Source organism: Astyanax mexicanus, chromosome 4, assembly GCF_023375975.1.
Source record: "Astyanax mexicanus isolate ESR-SI-001 chromosome 4, AstMex3_surface, whole genome shotgun sequence".
In the NCBI taxonomy this organism is placed as follows: Eukaryota; Metazoa; Chordata; class Actinopteri; order Characiformes; family Acestrorhamphidae; genus Astyanax; species Astyanax mexicanus.
This window is the reverse complement of record NC_064411.1, coordinates 49,248,558-49,268,927: the sequence shown is the minus strand read 5'-3', so window position 1 is coordinate 49,268,927 and position 20,370 is coordinate 49,248,558. Positions and strand designations below refer to the sequence as shown.

The following is a 20,370-nucleotide window of genomic DNA, read 5'->3' as shown; positions in this document are numbered from 1 at the left end:
TCAGTTTAGTCCTTTAATATGATATTATAGTTAAATTAATAAAGTTATTAACAGAACTGTTAAAGAAGACTGATGGAAAAGACAAAGTAAGTTAAGAATCTAGGAAGATCTGAGGTTTAACAGTATAAACGAATGTGGAATCACTATTTAATACACGACTGGCCACTTTCTATTGGTGTGTTAAAACTGCTAATTAATGTTTTATATCTTAATTAATAACCAATAATAAACTAACTTTTAAACTATTTATAAAGTATTTATAACTGAGCCTTATTCTAAAGTGATACCCATTTATTTAATACCATTTATTTACCATGTTTTATTAATGCCTAAAACATTTTATAGTATGATCTTAAAAAAAAAAAAATTGAACGTTTGAGAGTGTGTGGTCAGCACAGCACCTTTATGTCACACACACACACACACACACACACACACCAGCAGGACGGTGACCCCTAAGCCCCACTACAGACACAGGTCACTGCACAGGCTGTCTGGCCCCACACACACACACATACACACACACACACTCTGTCTGGGTCCTAGTCTATGTGACCTCTTGTTTTAGGGAGTGTGTGTGTGTGTGTGTGTGTGTGTGTGTGTGTGTGTGTGTGTGTGTGTCAGTAGTACTGGGGACAAAAGTAAATCCACTGGGACCAAAGTAACACGACCCATGGGACAGCAAAACTAGACACACACACACACACTTAAACTTGAGACAGTACTGGAACATTTACAGTTTGCCTTTTTTACCTTAATATCTTTATATCCAACTCATAGAATTGATATAAAGTTTAGTTTTACATTAGTGGTGTCAACCTATAAATAATAATGAATTACTTATAATTCAAATTAATCACAAAAATATCCTGTCCTTTCATTTGTCTTAGGACCTAAGCCTTTATTAGTGAAGAATGAATACAAAACTGGCAAAATTACATTATATTTGTATTTATTAGTGGTGTTAATTGCCAAAAAATAATTTTATTATTCACAACAATATTTTGTAGTTGAACACGATTCAATTTAAAATAAAAAAATTAATTCTGGTATTTTCCTGGTATTTTGGGAGCTATGGACCAAAATAAATTCTCCAAAACCTTTTAAATACCCTTCCACTGTTGATAAAGTGTATATATAGACAGTATGTGCACAGATTAATCAGATGGCATTATCATTTTCAGGTATATTTACATATTGAGTATGACTGAAGCCTGAAAATGCGAAAATAATGTTGTAAAATTGAAAGTGATCAGTCTAAACTTTGAATCTAAAGACATATTTTTATTCTAAAATCTCCTGATAAAAGCCAGTGTACTGCAGAAACCAATGCATGTAACCAATCACGATTCAGTTAAAATAAGTAAAAATACTCAGATTCTACTAAGGAAAGGTATTATATGGAATGTTTCAATTGTTTACGATTAATTGTTTTTTCATTTTTTAAAATGAAAAAAAAAGACAACATTTTCAGATTTTTGCAAGTTTTACTGCCTACACATGCAGTTATTGATATTGTCTATAAGCCTCTATCTGTGTATTAATGCTGTTTCATACCAAAGACAATTTAAATCATATTGAACAGTCAATCTCAAAGTTGCACCCCTAGATCCCTCAAACTTACTAAAACAGCCAATCCCATCTAACGTTATAATGATTTTCACCAAAATCACATCTGCTTACAAAGATCATGTGCTGAATTGATTAAAAAAATGTGTTACATCAACACAAAAGTTGCTAGATTTCACCAAACTGAAAGGCGAATTTGTGTTGTAATTTATTTATTTTAGTCACGCAAAGATTTAATTTAAATACATTTAATTTAATGCATTAAATGTTTTTTTATTCAGGCTCATGCAACTATATGAACTTGTACATTATAAATATTAGTGTTATACACCTCTATCCTCTGAATATCGTTTCTGTCACATAATAAAAGCCTCATCATAATATTCCCTATTTTGTCTTCTGACTTTTTAAAACTGAATTAAACTGAAAGCCGATAATTTTTCTCTATTCTTGTGAAGATGCCTGTGTGGAGATGCAAGGTTTTGGTGTGGCAGAAACAATATGAGTAAGTAATAAAATGGACTCTGCTGTTTGCTCAGAGGAAGGCCAGGCCAGACAGAAGGCGTCTGCCAATGGCTATTCTAATAGTGTAATATATTCACAATTAAGCAGTGGGGGGAGTGTGTGTGTCTGAGTGTGTGTGTGTGTGTGTTTGCTGGGGGTCGGAGTAGTGTCTGGTCAGCACTATGAAGAGAGACGTGGAGAGGGGAACAGAAGGGTGTCTGGGTACGAGTGTGTGTGTGTGTGTGTGTGGGGGGGGGGGGGGGGGCAGACAAGGATTTAGGAGAAGTACCAGGGTGTCTGGGTACGAGTGTGGGAGTAAGATTTGAATGGGGGGGGGGGGGGGTGGGGGTGGGGTGCAGTGTCTGGATGCAAGTGTGTAATTTATTTCTGTGCGAGTGTATGACCCAGCCTGAGTGTGTGTGTGTGTGTGTGTGTGTGTTGGGGGTGTTATATAGGGTGAAGTTCAGGTTTGATTTCAGTGTCTGAACTGAATTTACACTGTCTGTATTAAATCTGGTGTAAATAGAGATTAGGTAGCTGACTTGTGTGCAGTTGTTTAATTAGTTAAAATTAGTTAAATACACTATATCTTAAAAAAAATATACAATATAGTCTCTAAAACATAAATCTTATATTTATTTGACAGACTGAAACAAATAAAAAATAAAAAAAATATATATAGTTTGAACCTCCTGTTATATTGCAGTTAATTAAATTAACTGATTAATTTCATTGTGATCATTGTTTATGGAGAAAAAAATTATACGTGGATGACACATTATTGCTGTTTTTTTTAGCCAAACACAACAAAAAAGTCTCTTAAAAACGTTTAAGAGAAAATCCATCAATTTAGGTTATAGAGTCTTTAAATTAATAAGTATTTAAAGTCTTTAAAAGCTGCCTAACAGGATGCTAATACATTAAAAAAGCTTATAAATACATTACAAGATCAGACTGGGAATCAGATGTATGCCTAAAACCAACCTTTTTTGTTTAGAGCAGACATTAGCATCATTTGTTGTGCCAAACTAAACAAATACAAAATTCAAAAAAGTATTTTCACATTACAAACAAACCAGACCACAGTATAGCTGATCTGAACCAAGACTATCAATCTCTTTCAGTTGGACAAAATGAAGGTCCTTTGGTCTGGACATGGTTTAGTCTGGACCTTCAGGCATCGTCTTAACTGAACTGATCTGGACCAAGACCATCCCTTTCAATCAGACCAAATTTTGAGCCTTTTGTTTAGACTGTAGTTTGTAATTCCTTTCACACCTTCTTAAACAAGGTAGGTTTGAACGCACTCTATATGATATCTTCACATTAAAACCTATTATCTTCAAGATTATTTTCCCACATTGTCTCAAACTATATGACTTAAACTATATAAACTTATGACTTACTTGCTATCAGACTTGTCTTACGCTCTTAAAAAGGTGCTTTAACCTATTAACATAACCTGTCTCATATACAGGCTACAGGTGTAGGTGATACAAAACTTGAGGGCTTTGAAATCATCTACAGGACACTGTTCATACTATACTCCACTTAATAATTTCAGATCAGTAACAGGAATCAACCCAAATTCTGCAGGTTTAAAAATAGACATAAAAACTAGACAAAGATAATGAAACTAAAGGTTTGGAGGACATTAACTTTTTGATTTATATTTAGGATTTGTATTAGGAAAGACCCAATTTTATGACATTAGCAGATTTACTTTATTTTTTTTTATATTTTCTATTACAATTACAGTAAGGATTTTCACTAACGTTATGTTCTCTTTTCATTTAATGAATAGAAATTAATAGAAATCCTCAAGATTTAGAAGTGTAATGTCAGGCAGACAATTGACAAAAATCCTGGCCTTTTAAGGGGTTCAATTTGTCTTAGAAAAACACTTTTAATTAAGACCCCTATTTTAAATCTAAAACTAAGATTGGAAAATAACATTTACATCCAGTAAAGACCTTTAAGAGCTTTAAAAAGCTATTTCTTAACTCTACCATATATAAATAATTAGATTTTTAAAGAGTGTATTCTGGGTCTGTTTTTCCAGAATTCCACAGAACTCCCACTCTCTTTCCGTTAGTTAACATTTATCTTTAACATGCACGTGAATGTACCATCGCACACATCTAACAAAAGCCATCCCACGTATTTTTTCTGGGGCTGGTTTCCTGATGATATTATCATGCTAAGTGAACAAACTATGGAAGCAGGAGCAGAAAGTGAAGAGAACTTCAGTTCAGAGTCTTTTCTATTCTGGGCTTCTATTCAAGTTTTCTCTTCTGCTCACTGATGAAGCCAAGACAGGAACAGAAAAAGAGAGGGAGGCTAAAATGGTAAAAAAGAAAAAAGGAGGACAAAGTGAGCGAGCGAGCGAGTGAGTTTTGCGTGTGAATGTGTGTGTGTGTGTTCTCATTCCAATCCTGAACCCCCTCCTCTGGCTGGATATTGTGTCTTTCCAACAAAGACGTAGGCCCTCATTAAAAATACATGTCATTGGATCACACCTCGGCTGAATCAAGAGATTGTGGCGAGCTTTAAGAGGCCGTGACTGAGCCGTGAATGGGTGGGCCAGGACAGCCGTGGCAATAGAGCGTGGAGCCCAGCATAAGCAGAGCCCAGCCCGCCCCGGGCGATGGGAACCAGGTCCCAGGGGTAGGGGTCACTGCCTGTCTGTTAGACCCCAAAAAACCTTTTCTGCACAAAAATTCTGAACAAGAAAACTTTTAACAAGACGGATTTGGGGATGCCTGTAATAAGGGGATGTCGATATGCTGGATTTATGCAACTCATATAATAAATATCCTTTAAATACTCCAATGCTTAGTTAATAACAACATCTCTAATATCTGAATATTTAATATATAACAATACAAATTGAAACAAAAAGGTTTTAATGGGGAATTGCACCAAATTGAGATTAAATCACAATTGGAAGCATTTGGAGTGCGTTTGCAAACCCAGAATCAGAAAAGTTGGAACCGTACAGAAAATGCTTTTTAAAATAAATAATTTACACGGCCAATTACTCAACCCATTCATTAGGACTCCCCCTATCACTAGTGATGCCACAACACACCAGGAGGGTGAAGACCAGCACATGCCTCCTCCGATACATGTGAAGTCAGACTCCGCCTCTTTTCGAACTGCTGCTGATGCTGTAGCATTGCAGAGTAGCATCACGAGTAGCGCGCTCAGAGGAAAACACAGCGACTCGGTTCTGATACATCAGCTCACAGACTCAGCCTTGTGCTGATCGACATCACCCTTTGGAGTGATGAGGGGAGTAAGAGCGCCATCTACACACCCAGAGAGAGCAAGGCCAATTTGTGCTCTCTCAGGGCTCCGGTAGGTGATGGCAAGCTACCTGAACAGGATTTGAACATGAACAGCGATCTCCTTATCATAGTGGCAGCGCCTTATTTCGCTGGACCACTCAAAGCCCAAAGTAGCCAGAACAAGGCGAAAAACACATTTTTTGTACTTTCTTGAGCCAACAACAGTTTATGAAGTTTTTGTCAGATTTTATCAGTGATGTAAAATATGTTGTTTGAAAAGAAATTAGGCTTTCGGTTTAGAGATAGAGATAAAAACGGATGGGAAGATGGTCTTATATGAGTTCAGTGGATTGCTGTTCCTACTAAAAAAAAACTAATGTTAGAGGAATGCACTGCAATATATTTTCCCAATATTTTTTAATGCTTAATGGTAATATATATGGCCAGCTTAGGGCTAGTAATGATGAGAGGGGAAGCCTTCCCCCCGTTTTGGAGATCTGCGCAGGCTCAGTAGCCATAACAAGACGAAAAACACATTTTTTTTTACAAACTGTTCATGAGGTTTTTGTCAGATGTTATTAGTGATGTAAAATATGTTGTTTGAAAAGTAATTAAACTTTCGGTTTAGAGACAGAGACAGAAACAGACAGGAAAAAAAAATCCTAATATTAAAGGAATGCACTGCAATATTTGCATCCTCTTCAGACTATTCTGACTTGGGCTTGTATCTGAAATGCACCATCCTTTAAGAGGTCAGATCCCAGACTCAGAACTAGACAGGACCGTAGGATGGATATGAACCAGGCGGGCGTGATTGTGCTGACAGTGGCCATTCTGAGGGAACGGTCAGGCCGAGGCCGGGCTACGGGCAGAGCGCTGGAAGCCCCAGAGACGGTGGAATGAGGGCGCCTTCTGAGCTCACTGCGCTACGTCCTCTTTCCTGCACAGACATAACGAGCTCTCGCTCTGATCTGAAGCGCTGTTTTAATGGAGCGCTTTTCACACGGCTTTTCATTATCTTTTCTTAAACCATGAAATGAGACCCACAGGGCAAATATGAGAGATGAGGTACAATGGCGCCAAGCGCGCTGTGGTGTGTATGTGTGTGTGTGTGTGTGTGAGGAAGGCAAGGATGGTTGCCAGAGCACCATCGAGGGCACACACAAACACACAGACCTTCTTAGCCACTCTCCGTGCATATCTTTGCCCAAATAAAAGCTGTCTCACTCTGGGCAGATGTTATATGCATATAAAGCCTGTTAGTTGATATCAGATGATAAATAAGCTTATTAAGCTAAAGGCCTGTCATGGTAATCCATAAAATATATATTTTTTGCAATATATTGTTCAAGAAAAAACTGTAATAAATAATTTTATTGTAATTTTAAGACAATTTGAGGCCCTGATATAGGTAAAATAAAAAGAATAATACAGTAATACAATAATGCATTACACATTACTTTTAAAGAGCACTGAACTTTTGTTAATCAAGAATATTAATATATAAGATATTTGGACACAACATATTTCGACATTTTCACAACATATTTCGAGCTGCTTTTTCTTCAATTAAAAGTAAATAGAAGGAAAAAAACATGACCTTTTTACTTATATACTTATAAATATAATTATATTTATGATTTACTATTTTGTTCTGTTTTTTTTTTACATATTTAGACCAATACCACAACTGTTTTTTTAACCACTTATGGTTGAATACTGTCGGTTGCCAAATATTTTCGGTAGCCAAATATTCAGTATATCTCTACTTTTTTTATTTGCTGTTTTTATGATGTACTAAAATCCATCACGTCTACATACTGTATCACCGCCTACATAAGTTCACTTTAAAATTCATTTCTCTGCCTGGTTTGTTTTCAAATGTGGCAAAGTGCAGCCAATCAGAATAGACCCCAATCAGACACAATGCCACAGACACAACATTTAATTCTAAGGGTTAAAAGTAGTATGATGATGTCATAAAAATGATAATTACTAGTAATAAATAATCATTAAATCATTTAATAAAAGTAGCAAGATAGATTCAGTCCAGAAGCTGCATCAGTCCAGAGCATGTCCTCCCACTTCTAAAATGAGGACCCCTGGGTCCCCCTCTATAGCTGTCTAGTCTGCATGCCTAACGGAAAAAAGGCAGGTGGCACAGATGCACTGTTCCTCACCTGCCTGCCCTCTGCTTCCCAAAATAAGCGCACAATGTGCAAGCCAAGCTCGGCCCCTATTCTTCACCACAACTAAGCAGAAAGCAGCCGTCACCGAGCCGTGCTGCAGCTCAGCTTTAGATCACTGCTGCGTCCGGGAACATCGTCATTTACTGTATTATTAAATAATACAGGGCTTTTAACACTAGAAGTCTAATCCAACAGTGCTTATGGATCTGTATATGTAAGATAGGAGTACAATAAAAGACGCTGGGCATAAATAACTCCATCTATGATATGTATATATGTCATGAAAAATGAGAACAGTGTGAATTTTCCTTTTGTATTAGCATTACATGTATGGTTTAACTTGCTGTGATGAGGCTATTCACTGTGTCTGCACATCCTTAAAAAGCCTTTAAAAGGTCTTAAATTGGCTTAACCGGTTTAATCTTTTGATTTAACAGCATTTAAAACATTATTTTTGTATCCAAAACCGCTGTATCAAGGGTGAGAATGAAACATGAGTCCAGTTTAACTGTAATAAAACCAGGTGCATGTTAGAAGACAGTTGTATCACCCAGGAGATGTACTGCAATAATAGTTTTTTTTTATAACAGAAAGATTATATTATGTAATACAGTGATTTAGTTTGATTTAACTGGACCAAAAAGACTAAAAAGTAAAAGTAAAAAAGTAAGCTATTTTTTTTCTTTAACCTTCAAGAAACTGATGGATGGCAAGTTAAGTAGCAAGTTAAACCTTGAGCTTGGACAAATTGACCCTGTTTTCACATGGTCACATCATAGTATTTTAAGTGCATGCATTCACACTAAGTCGATTAGTAGTCAAATGAGTTTTAGATCATTCAGACTGAAATCTGATTGCTAATTGGATCGGACCTTGTTACAAGGCAATTAAGGAGTTTCTGTTTAGTTGAAATGGGAGGAGTTTGGTTGTGGAATTGGTTGCACTTCTATAACATGTGGCTCAGGTTTGCCTCAGACCACCTTATGTGTTTAAGTGATGAGAATTTGATCTGTTTTTAAATGCATCTTGTGTGCATTTACACTTTTTTGTGGTTGATTTTAAGTAACAGAATTTTGATAATCCTGAGACTTAATAGGAATGAAGTGACCAGGTGTAAACAGGGTCTCAGATCATCTCCTGAAGTGTTTGAACAAGTTTGAACTAAATGCGTTAAAATGCATCTTGGGAGTGTTTACACTTAGCATTGCATTTTCATGTGGATTAGCCATATCCAGATGCTCAAAGAATCCAGAAACTCAATCCAAATTTAGTTGAGTGGAGTTAAATGGAGTCACTGTGTAAAAAAAGAGAAATTTCTATTTATACAAGCACACATAACTTACTTAAGGACTTATAGGGGATTTCTTTTATCATTTTTTTTTTATTTCAAATTTTTTCCCCACATTTTCTCCTCAGTTTACATAGCCAATCACCCAACACACTCATTAGGACTCCCCCTATCACTAGTGAAGCTCCAATCCGATGAAAGCACAGCGTCTCGGTTCCGATACATCAGCTCACAGACGCCTTGTGCTGATCAACATCACCCTAGGAGTAATGAGGGGAAGGAGCGCCATCTACTGTACCCACCCAGAGAGAGCAAGGCTGATTGTGCTCTCTCAGGGCTCCGGTAGCTGATGGCAAACTACATGAACAGGATTTGAACTTAGCTTGCTGGACTACTCGGAGCCACCCAATTATAAGGGATTTTAAACTGAAAGTTGTGATTTAGATCATTAGGCCATTTGTTTTTTCAGGACTAGTTTTAGATTTCTGCAATCTAAACCCGTATTTTCCTATATTAAATCTTATGTTTTATGAAATTTGGCTGGTAAAGAGAAGTCTAAAGACACCATATGAAGACAGGGTCAGAGTGAGAGCGAGAGAGCGAGAGGACGGGAGAGAATCGGACGGAGTGAGTGACAGGAGGTAGGAGGTTAAACCCTGCCGGCTATTGTAGGGCCCCAGCTGAGCGGACATTTTGTTGACATGGCGATAAGGTTTTAAGCAGTGGGCGGGAGGCCGGCCAGACCGGTCTTGAGAAAAGGAGAAGAAGGGGGAGAAGTTTGAGGAGGGGGAGAAAGAGAGAGGCGCACAAAAGTGGCATTACTAAGCTTGATTTCAGCGAGTGCTGAGACGATTAAACCCACAGAGAGAGAGAAGGAGAGGGAGAGCCGGGGAGAAAAGGAGAGAAAGGGGGTTTGGTGCAGGGACAGGTCTATTGAGCTTGTTTTGGCAGGGGGATGTGAGGGTGCGACGGAGGGAGGGGATCTTTTTCTGCTGAGTAAATGAAGCTTAAAGTGAAGGGTATAAAGGAATCTAAGCCAGCAAGTTCAAGCGTACCTCTTTCCCCCCATTCATGCTAACCTTCCTCCGGCAGTGCTGGTGAGGTAATGGCCTTCCCTCTTAAAGGGGTAATGGCAGCCGCTCCGTTTAACATCGAGTGCATTTACAGTGGAGGGTCTACTCATGTTTAATAGCGGCGTGTATTATTGCTGGTCAAAAGCGCTCTCTCAACACCCATTAATTTGGTACCTCACTTAGGGTACGTGGGTTTTTTTATTTGCAGAGAGTGGAGTGACCATGCCTGTAGACCTTGCAACCAATTCAAAGCGTTGGACATTTGAGAAATTTGTCTTAAAATTGGACTAAAATGATTAAGTTTACTATTCTGAAATGATCAAAGGATCATGCTGCTTCAGCATCAGCAGCCAGAGTCTGAGCGAGCATAATTGAGAGCCTTGCTATCTCATTACTCCTAATCACTCCTAGTGTAAGGTTCCTCAACCCAGGCATCTTTTAGCTAAGGTATTAAAGCTGGGGATCTGGCTCTAGATGTCTACTCATGTTTAATAGCGGCGTGTATTATTGCTGGTCAAAGCGCTCTCTCAACACCAATTAATTTGCTACCTCACTTAGTGAACAAGTTTTTTTTATTTGCAGAGAGTGGAGTGACCATGCCTGTAGACCTTGCAACCAATTCAACGTCTTGGACATTTGAGAAATTTGTCGTAAAATTGGCCTAAAATGGTTAAGTGGACTAAGTTTACTATACTAAAATGATCAAAGGATGATGCTGCTATCCACTATCTATCCACTACTATCCACTCTGGGTGGGTGGTTAGTGCTCTCTCATCACACCTTTGTGCAGCATCTTTTAGCTAAGGTATCAGAGCTAGGGATCCGGCACTAAATGCAGTGGCTGTTTTCATATGTATTGAAGGAGGCATGTGCTCGTTTTTTTAAGTTCCTAGTGTTTGGGCATTGCTACTGCTAGGGTAAAAAAAAGAAAATGAGATCAAAACTAGAAACTAAATTCTATACCAATATTCCTAAGTTTTTCCTAAACAGAAGCCAAAGTGGTTTCTCAGCGGCATCTCCCCAAAGGACACTTTCTGTCATCATAGGTTTTTTTGGTTCAGGCTTGTATTGGAAGCCTTACACGGATCAGGACCAAAGCTGTCCTTAGTGATGCCGAATGCTCCACCGAATGAAGATGAGCCACCCGGATCTCGTGGGCAGGTAAAATAAGCCTATGTTGTTGTGGAGCAGCTTATCAAAATGATCTGTTACTCTCATATCTGAGTCAAAGGGACTACAGGGACGTGGACTGTCAAAAAGTTGCTGAGAGGGACAGAGCAGTAGCATAGAAAGGGAAAGAAAAAAAGAAAAAAAAGAAGGCGGAAGCGAAGCTGCCAAAAATATCCCCACAATAAGAGACACCATGGTGCGCTGCAGCCCGAGGAGGGCTGTTGGAAATGTTGCTGTGAGCGTCCCATTGTTTCTGAATAAATAACCAACCGACCGACGTCTTTTCTTTTTAGCCTCCATTGTTTTTTGTCCATGTTCTGCCCTGATCGGGAACAATGTTTGTCATGCAGGTGTACATCATCGCCTCCATCTTTCCAAAGGCGTGTAGGCATTCAGACAGTAAGTAGCTAAGGCGATAAGACAAAGCGAATATCGGTAAAGTAAACGTTGAAGCGTTAAAACGTTTGAGCTTTCGTCTGAATAACCCCTGAACTTGTACACTGCACACAAAAGAGCGAGAGGGTGTCAATCAAGCAGCCATTGTGAGAAGCCAAGACAGAAGGGGGACCAGCCAAGGAATTATGGCAGCCAGTAACCATGGGAAGTGTTTGCACTATGAGGAGAGCATGGACTAAATGTCTAGACCTCTATATCACCTCTTCATATTGCTGGAGAAGACGAGGGGGATGTGCATCGAGGGGTCCCTACTCTAGCCTTCGAGCAGAACCTTCATAAAAGAGGCGTGAAGTTGGGCAAATACGGCCTCTAAGTGATTATTAAATGGCCTGGCTCATTTACATTCGGGCCCAGACAGGCAGGGCATGGGCCAGCCATGCAGACGAGGACGCCCCCCTTTGACCTTGACCCCTGGGGTCCTTCTGGGGTCCTTTTTCACCTGCTGTGGAGGCATTCAGGGTGCTATACCCGGGCCTTGCACTTTCCATGCGTTCCCACGGCCTACGACCAGCCCCCTACCAACACCCATCTTCAGCATCACTTGAGAAGAATGTTCTGGGACTTAATATTTATGTCTTCAGAAGAGTCGCCCAGACTGGCATTGTCTGGGATTGCTGGCGGTGTACCCGCCCCCGTCCCAAGATTAATATTCTAGAGTTAGACGAACTTGATGAACTCCTTCTATGGCTGCCTTACACCTTAAGCCTTGATCACTACAAAGTCCAAGATTAGAAATTTTAGAAAAGTTACTTAATTTCAACGAAAATAAAATAGAACATTCTAGGGGCTTGCAGCTCTGGAATAGCACCTAGCAGCAAACTCAGGAACCTGAGCTGTGTGTTTTCCACAGCTCGGGTTCCTGAAGTGCAGTATTAACCCCATTCATCTGCATCAGCTGTCAATGGCTTTCAGACTTTTAGACTTTTTGCTTGCTCGCTTAGAGAAGAGAGGGCTATTATACTCAGTTAAGCCCATTACAGGAAACTCACCGGACTGACCCTACCCTTCAGCTGAAGAAGAGCACTCAGCAAAACTCTCTGCAAAGCTCAGGGATGATACAACCTGCTTTAATTCAGTCGCTAAAATCAAACTATGCACCTCAGTGGCTCCAGAGAATGGCTACAGTCGCTTAGTTTGTTACCAGTTCACAGTAACTCTTGGCTATCAAGATTTTACCCTCCTGCGTACATGTGCTGCAGATGAATCATTCCCGGCACGTAAAGGGTCAACCCTGCTTCTCTCCTCCCTTACTTCCTGTTCCTGCCTGGACGTGATTGGCTGTGAGCAGATCCTTGCTTTTTCTTGCTTCCTCCTGCTTTCTCCTGCTTTCCCCTTTGTGCACAGGGGGATACAGTAGCTTTATGATCTTGGTGTCCTCTTTTTGTGCCACACAAGTGAACCACATAGTCAAAATGAAGCCGTCTGAGATTTTGAATGGCTGCTTTCTTCATTGCTAGCGAAGCCTCAGACTGCTACAGTGAGCGGCCGTTGGTCGTAGCGTCACACGTGGGGTTTGTTCAGTGTCGTTATTATTATTTGGGGTGGGGTGGGGTTGTGTGTGTGGAGTGTCTCAGTGTTGGGACGAAGGTGGAGCGAGGGGGGGGCTGTCGACGTGTCATCGCATCTGTTTAGGCTGAATGACATATGTGCAGCAGTCAGGGTAGGCTGAATATGCAAATCAGCCTCTCACGTAGACGCATACGCAGAGCCAGACACTATTCTTTCCCAGTTAACCCCCCCCCCACCACCACTACCCCAACACACACATCACAATCATACACACAATTTAATGGCTTCCATTCTGTCCCAGACAGACAGACCTCCCCCAGCCCTGAACCCCATCCCTCAAAGACGACCCCCCCTCCAAAAAAAAAGCCACGTTCAAGTGCAAACCCACCCTGTGTTCCCCCAAGACCTCTCAACCCCCCTCGCTACGACCAACATATACGTACGCAGACAAACAGCCAGGACTAGACAACCAGACTACTAGACAACAAGCAAGCACCATTTCGCTGCTGTTGTCCATCTGTACCGTGTCCCTCCGAATCTGCCAGCCACTGTCTGGCTCACACTAAACGAGCCGCCGTAGCCTCCGTAACGGAAACGAAACAAAGGTGGGGCATGATGCGGGTTATGCCAACCATAAGCATGCGCTGCCTAATGAGTGACGCCGCTCATTTGAATACCAGAAGCTAAACGGAGACACGTTTGCCGCTTCAAGCCTCAAGCCATCAGAAACAATTGACGATTCCTGCTTTAGGGAGCAGCTGAAAGATGTCACAAAGAGAAGCCATTTAAGACGTTGCTTTAGTCTTAGCAAATGTCTGATGTTCGGACTGTCTGATGCTTCTTCTCCGAGCTAATCCTGTATTTTAGGGTGGGCTAAAAATGAAGAAGATGATGTCCTAGATTTTTTGACATCTCTTGATCTAAAAATAGCACTTTTGTGTCAGAATTAGACACTGTTTTCCGTCAAAGCGCTGGAATTGAAACGTTTGCCACCTGGCGTTAGAAAATTGAGTGAAAACGACACTAAAGGAGCTCTCGGGTGTTCTTTGACAGTGAATATATTTACATTCCTATCGCAGCACTGCTCGAAAGGCAGCGCGGGGTTGCGCTTTGTCGCTGCCAGTCATATTCACACCCACACACACACACACACTTACACACACACTTATACACCAGTACAGTGTCACACTAGCACAAGTAGCACACTAGCATTGCTAGTCAGTTAGTCAGGCAGTGCAGTGCAGGGTCCTTCCTTGTGCCTTGTCAAAGCTGCAAAACTGCTAGCATGCCTGTTTTAATTAGTCTTAAATAAAAAACCCTTTAGTATGAAGAGGAAGACATTGAGTTGAGCGAAGCCAGCCACATGAATTGGCAAAATCACGAGCTAACATGCTAATGCTGGCAAATCTCATAGTCAATGGATGTCAATTACGTTAGCAGATAGCAGGGCTGACGTAATTTCAATGGTGTCAAACATTATACTGTATATGGCACTGATTTGAGCTCTCATGATGGAAGGTCTAATATGAACATACGAACCGAACCCAGAACAAACTCTACTGGATGGCATGTATCCCCCACCACCCCCACCCTAATACAAGAGTGGGCACGACACACACACACACACACACACACACACACACACAGATGTGTCCGATGACGACGACACACTTGCTGAGCAAATCTAGCAAGCCGTGTGCATAGTGATGAGGTAATTATGGTCTGTCTGCCTGAGAGACAGTCATGGGGTGCCCCTCTAACCACCCAGCACCCCCTCATCCTCCATCTCCCCCTCCCTTGTCTTTACAGTGAGAGATTTGCATACAGGGGGCCAGCCGTCGATGGAGACGGACCTGTCTCACCAGCTCCCGTAGTCTACGTCCCATATGGCACAGTGCGAGCTACCACAGCGCCATCCAAGCCCTGCTGACAGCTATAAAACACTGCTAATGCAGGGCATAAAAGATGAGAGGAAAGAGAGACAGAGAGAGAGAGGGAGAAAGAGAGAGAGAAAGAGATAGATAGAGAGAGATAGACAGCGAGGAAAAGAAGGAAGGATAGGGGGAAGGCGCCAAGGCAGCTCTCTCTTTTCTCAACATGCCCCCGTCGAGCGATTTGCATGCTTAGCCTCGGTGTTCACAAGCGATTAGCCGTGTTCTCAGGCCTCTCTAAGTAAATCAAGGATATGCAAATGCAATTAGGCCGCATTTGCATATGGCTAACGGCCGCACAGATGGCAAACGGCGAAAAAAGGCACCGCCATCTTTTGGAGGGAAAAGGGCCGGGCAGCAGCAGCGGCGGCGGCGGCCATTTTGTCTGCGCCTGTGCCAGCCAGATGCTCGCCGGCGCCAGCAGCAGGACAATAGTGGCCAGATTGGCATCGCCAAGCCTCCCAAAAGGCGCCCTTAATTTAGAGCAGCCGCTATTACAATGCGACAAACAGCGTGAGCGGCTGTTTAATCTGCGCAAGCGAGCGGATGAATGGAATGCATGTTAAGGGGGCATTCATTAATTGGACGCGGCATTAGCATTTACATATGCTCGCAATGAGCGTAGACAGATAGCGTTATGCGCATTAGCTGTTTATATGCAGTATTTTTAAAGCTAATACCTAGATACACATGTGCCATGGCAGAATTAGAATTAGTATAAGCAGGATATTTTGCATCACTGGCAGGTATTTTAAAGAGCTTTTTGAACATCCTCTTCCAAATCAGAATTTAGTCATTAGTCATTAGTGTGGAGTAGATCCCCCTTTGCAGCTCCAGCAGCAGGTGTGAAACAGGAGTTGCTGTGGTTCCTAAACACTTCTTGTTTTTAATAAAAAAAAATACTTGCAACTGATAGTGGAAAATCAAGGCCAAAGAATGATATTTCACCTGATTTTGACGTTGCAGATGGCATACTGTTACAGTACAACGCTGAAGTAACCACCCAATCTTTCAATAATGTTTATAAAAGCAGACTAATGGATTGGTGCTTTATTTTTATACCTTTTAAACCTATGACCATTCAAATTCAATAATTAAGAATACTTTTGTGTATATAGTGAATAAGACAAAACCAACGAAACCCAAACGACGTGTTCAAGTTCACTGGTCACTTTAAAAATAGTAAATAAATAAACTTATCAATCAGTTGGGTTGTAGTTGATCGGTTTCACACCAAACCACAACAAACTGGTGTGGCAAAAATCATGGAACAGCAATATATAAAGTCATTTATTCAGTGTTACTTCAGGATATGGCTTGGGAACCCTCATACCTCCATAAGTTTGTGAGATTGACCACAGTGCTCATGGCAAGGCGGCAAAAAGTATTAAAGTTGAGTTAAAGCAAGGCATGATAGCAAGGCATGATTTCCTTCAATACAGGAGCCTCCACACTTTAGCTTCCATGCAAACATGGCAAAAAAATCATGGGACCCAATATTTCATACATTGCAGGCACAAATGTAAAAATGTACAAACACACCTTGTCTAGCCCCTCTAGAGAAGAAGAACTGCCAATAGAATAGTAGATAGAATAAACAAATATGAACTTATTAGCCCCATGTTTAATGAATTAAGCTGATAAGCTGATAAGATTATCTATCTATCTATCTATCTATCTATCGATAGATAGATAGATAGATAGATAGATAGATAGATAGATAGATAGATAGATAGATAGATAGATAAATGTAAAATGCATGGGAGTATACTGTACACACTCACCTTGCTAGCTGAGGTTTGTTTCAGCCCACATCGTCGAGTTTTTCATCACTTCTGCTGGAGCAGATTCTTGGTCTCTTGCTCATTCCTAAGTCATTCCGAAGTCTTTTTAGGGAAGAGCGAATCGGAGCGTGTACCACGGCTCGACTGACCGATGGCTGCTGTTCTTCTGGGAGAGCTGTGGTTGGTGGCGTTGGAGGTGGTCATTACAGAAGGAGCCTGGCAGTGTGGAGGAGTGTTAGCACAGCATGGCATGGTGCAGCTAAGTGCTTTCTTCTTTCAAGTCTCTGAATGCTACTGAATGGGCAACGAGATGCTCAGGGGAGGAAGTTCATCACTGCACAAACATATTTGAATAATCTCTCTCTCTCTCTCTCTCTGTCTCTCTCTCTCAGTCTGTCTCTCTTGCTGAGAGTGGGAGGCGGCATGGCTGAAGGTAGAGAGATTGAGAGAGAGACATCAGGTGGAGCAGGGTGGGGGTTTGGGGGATACCAGCCTGGACCTTTTGGCATGTTCAGTAAAAATAATTGAGGCCTGTTTGGGGTTGTGGAAAGCTTGTCCAAAATAACATGCCCTTGAGGTAAACAACACACACACACACACACACGGCTAGGTGTGTGGGAGTCAGGACTTGTGAGGTGTCTTTGCTACTGTGTGTGTTTGTGTGTGTGTGTGTGTGTGTGTGTGTGTGTGTGAGGGTGTGTGTGTTGTTTTAAAGTGTGTTGTTGAGGTAAAGGGGGGCAGACAGAGAGAAAACTTTGCATGTATACTAGTGTGTTTTACAGTGTGTGTGTGAGACAGACAGAGAAAGAAAGACAAAAGAAGAGAGAATGGAAGACCGAGGCTAAGTAAAAGAAAAACCAGGAGAAAGGAAGAGGGAGAAAATGGATAAGTGAGAGAGGAAGAGAAACGGGAGAACCAGAGAGATACAGAGGGAGAAAGAAGAAAGAAGAGAGAAAGAAGGAGACAGAGCAAAAAGGAAGAAGAATAAAGAAGACTGGAGAGAGCGGAGTGAGGAAGAGACTGAGAGAAGGAGTGAGAAAGATGAACAGAGAGAGAGGAATGTATGCTAGTGTGTAGTATTGTTTGCTTGTGTGAGAGAGGGGGAGAGAGAGAGAGAGAGAGAGAGAGTACATAACTATATTTATATGTATATATATATATATATATATATATATATATATATATATATATATATGCTAGTATCTTTGTGTGTGTATGAGAGAGAAAGAGAAAGTATATAACTATACATATCCTAGCATCTTTAAGCATGTGTGTGTGTGTGTGAGAGAGAGAGAGAGAGAGAGAAAGTACATAACTATATATATATATATATATATATATATATATATATATATATATATGCTAGCACCTTTGTGTGTTTGTGTGTACGAAAGAGACAGAAAGTATATAACTATATATATATATATATGCTAGCATCTTTGACCGTGTGTGTGTGTAAGAGAGAGAGAGAGAGAAAGTACATAACTATATATATATGCTAGCATCTTTGACCGTGTGTATGTGTGTGTTTGCGTGTGTGTGAGGTCATTTGGCTCGCGGCTGGGGGGCTAGCTTGGGTGATCCAGCATCAGTCTCTGTGTGCTGGTATTGATTTGTCTGTGGGCTCCGGAGGTGCTGCTGACCGAGGGAGGGTAGTTCAGGCTGCCTCTCAGGCCCAGGACGGCTCACCCGGGCTGGCCTTAGCGGGCCTGCACGCTCGCCGGGCTGGAGAGAGAGAGGGGCTGCAGAGGAGGAAGATAGCAGGAGAGCCCCCGGCGATCACAATCTGAGCCGGACTGCTCAGAGTTCATCCATCTATCTCTATCCATCCTTCATCTCCCCTCCCTCCCCCTCGCTCTTCTCTTCTTCTCGCTTCTCTCTCCTCTTCGGCTTTCTGTAGAACAAAAAGGAAACAAAGAGAAAGAGGGAGGCTTTAGAAACGTGTTGAATAATTTGCCTCAAAGTGCTGCTGCATAGGAAAATGTACAATCAAGTATTGATTATATATACAGCACAGTATACAGGCCTGTGAGAGTATTAGATGCTTTACACATTCTAGTTTTGTATTTATCCAATTTAAACCATTTATTTCAAACTTATCTATCTTATTTTACCACGTCCACTTTAAGGAGTTTTTCGCATTTAAATTTAATGCAGTCTGAAGTACCTAGCAATGCAAATCCAACATTTCAAAAGGCTATTTAGCATTATTATTTAGAGCTATTTAGAGCACAGCTACGCAGCTTTCATACATAACACAAGAAGAGCTGATGTACACTGTATAACTTAGATCCACCACCTTCTAAAAAAGGGGAGCTGCGTCTGTGGTTGAAGGCCCACAATTTAAAACATCCATTGCTGTGAGGCTGTTAGATGGTAAGATGTTAGCCTAACAGCTATCCTATGAGGTAGAAACTAAAAAGCACCAGCGGAGCTTCATAATTGAACCATTTCTCTGGTTAATAATGTTCTGCCGTTGGTTCACCAGGTTAGCGTGATGCTAATTTCGCATTAGCTTTATTTCTCCTTAGTCATACAATGTATGTACAATAGACCACAACAGTGATCAGTGCTTAATTTTCCTACAAGTACAGCCGTTCAACTAAGATCACTCATTAGTTTTCCTACAGTAGCCAGACCAGCCAAAACATTAAGTACACACAAAAACCCACCAGTCAGGCGGCCTATTATTGTGAATTAGTTTCACATTGAAGGGCAGCCTTTTAAAAAGGCTTTTTAATTAGATACGACACAATCTGTCTCATTTGCAGTCGCAATTCCATGTTAGTTAGCTAACTATTTAACTAATCCAGCATGAGCTCCGTTTTACGACTAACCAATGAGTAGCCCTTTTAGCACAGTGCTGAGAAGGGTTTAGACAGCCATGGCCCCGCCCCCTAGGAAAAATTATGAATCTGATTGGTAAGATTGTCCTGCAACTTTGCTAATAGACTCATTACTACAAATACTACTACCACTACTAAAAATCAGTAGAAGGGGCACGCAGACACAAGGGGGGAGAAGACATTTTAAAAAGCAGTTTTGATTGGTTAGAACAGCTGTCAGTCAGATATGTGTCCTATAGCAACTGAAAAGCACAGACTAATGCTTTGAATTAGTTTATGTTTTTTTTATTTTAGTTCATTTGTTAAATATATGCTAACAATTTACAATAACTATAATATATATTTCCTAATTAGATCCAAACCAAAAACTGAAAGACAAACTGAAGAAACTATTCAATTTAAAGTTTAGATACTCAGTTGGCTTTCGTTTCATCCAAGGAAAGCTTGTATTCGATTTTGGAGCATTGCTGTGAGGATTCTACAGCATTCAGCAACAAAAGTAAGGAGGTCAGGATGTTGAATAATCACCAAAGAAATTCTCTCATTCAGCTCATCACACCAAAAGTGTTGGATGGAGCTCCATCATTCCAGAGAACACAGTTCCTACATTGCTCCACAGCTCAAAGCTGGGGGCGATATTCCCCTCTAGCCCTTGGCTGGCATTAGGCATGGCATTGTACCAGTAGGTTCATGATGTTGTTTATCTGCTCCAAAAAGTCCTCCAGCATTTCATTTGAACATATAGTGTACATTACTATTAG

The 20,370-nt window shown here is 40.9% G+C and overlaps 1 long non-coding RNA gene across 2 annotated transcripts in view; it reads right to left on the bottom strand.

Moving 5' to 3' along the window:
• LOC111194515 (uncharacterized) overlaps positions 1-20,370 on the bottom strand; it is a 56,885-nt gene that overhangs the window by 5,356 nt on the left and 31,159 nt on the right. For both annotated transcript variants that reach the window (XR_002651116.2, XR_007438896.1), the window contains one exon: positions 16,764-18,657. This is a non-coding gene — a long non-coding RNA (uncharacterized LOC111194515). The remainder of the gene's footprint in view (positions 1-16,763; positions 18,658-20,370) is intronic.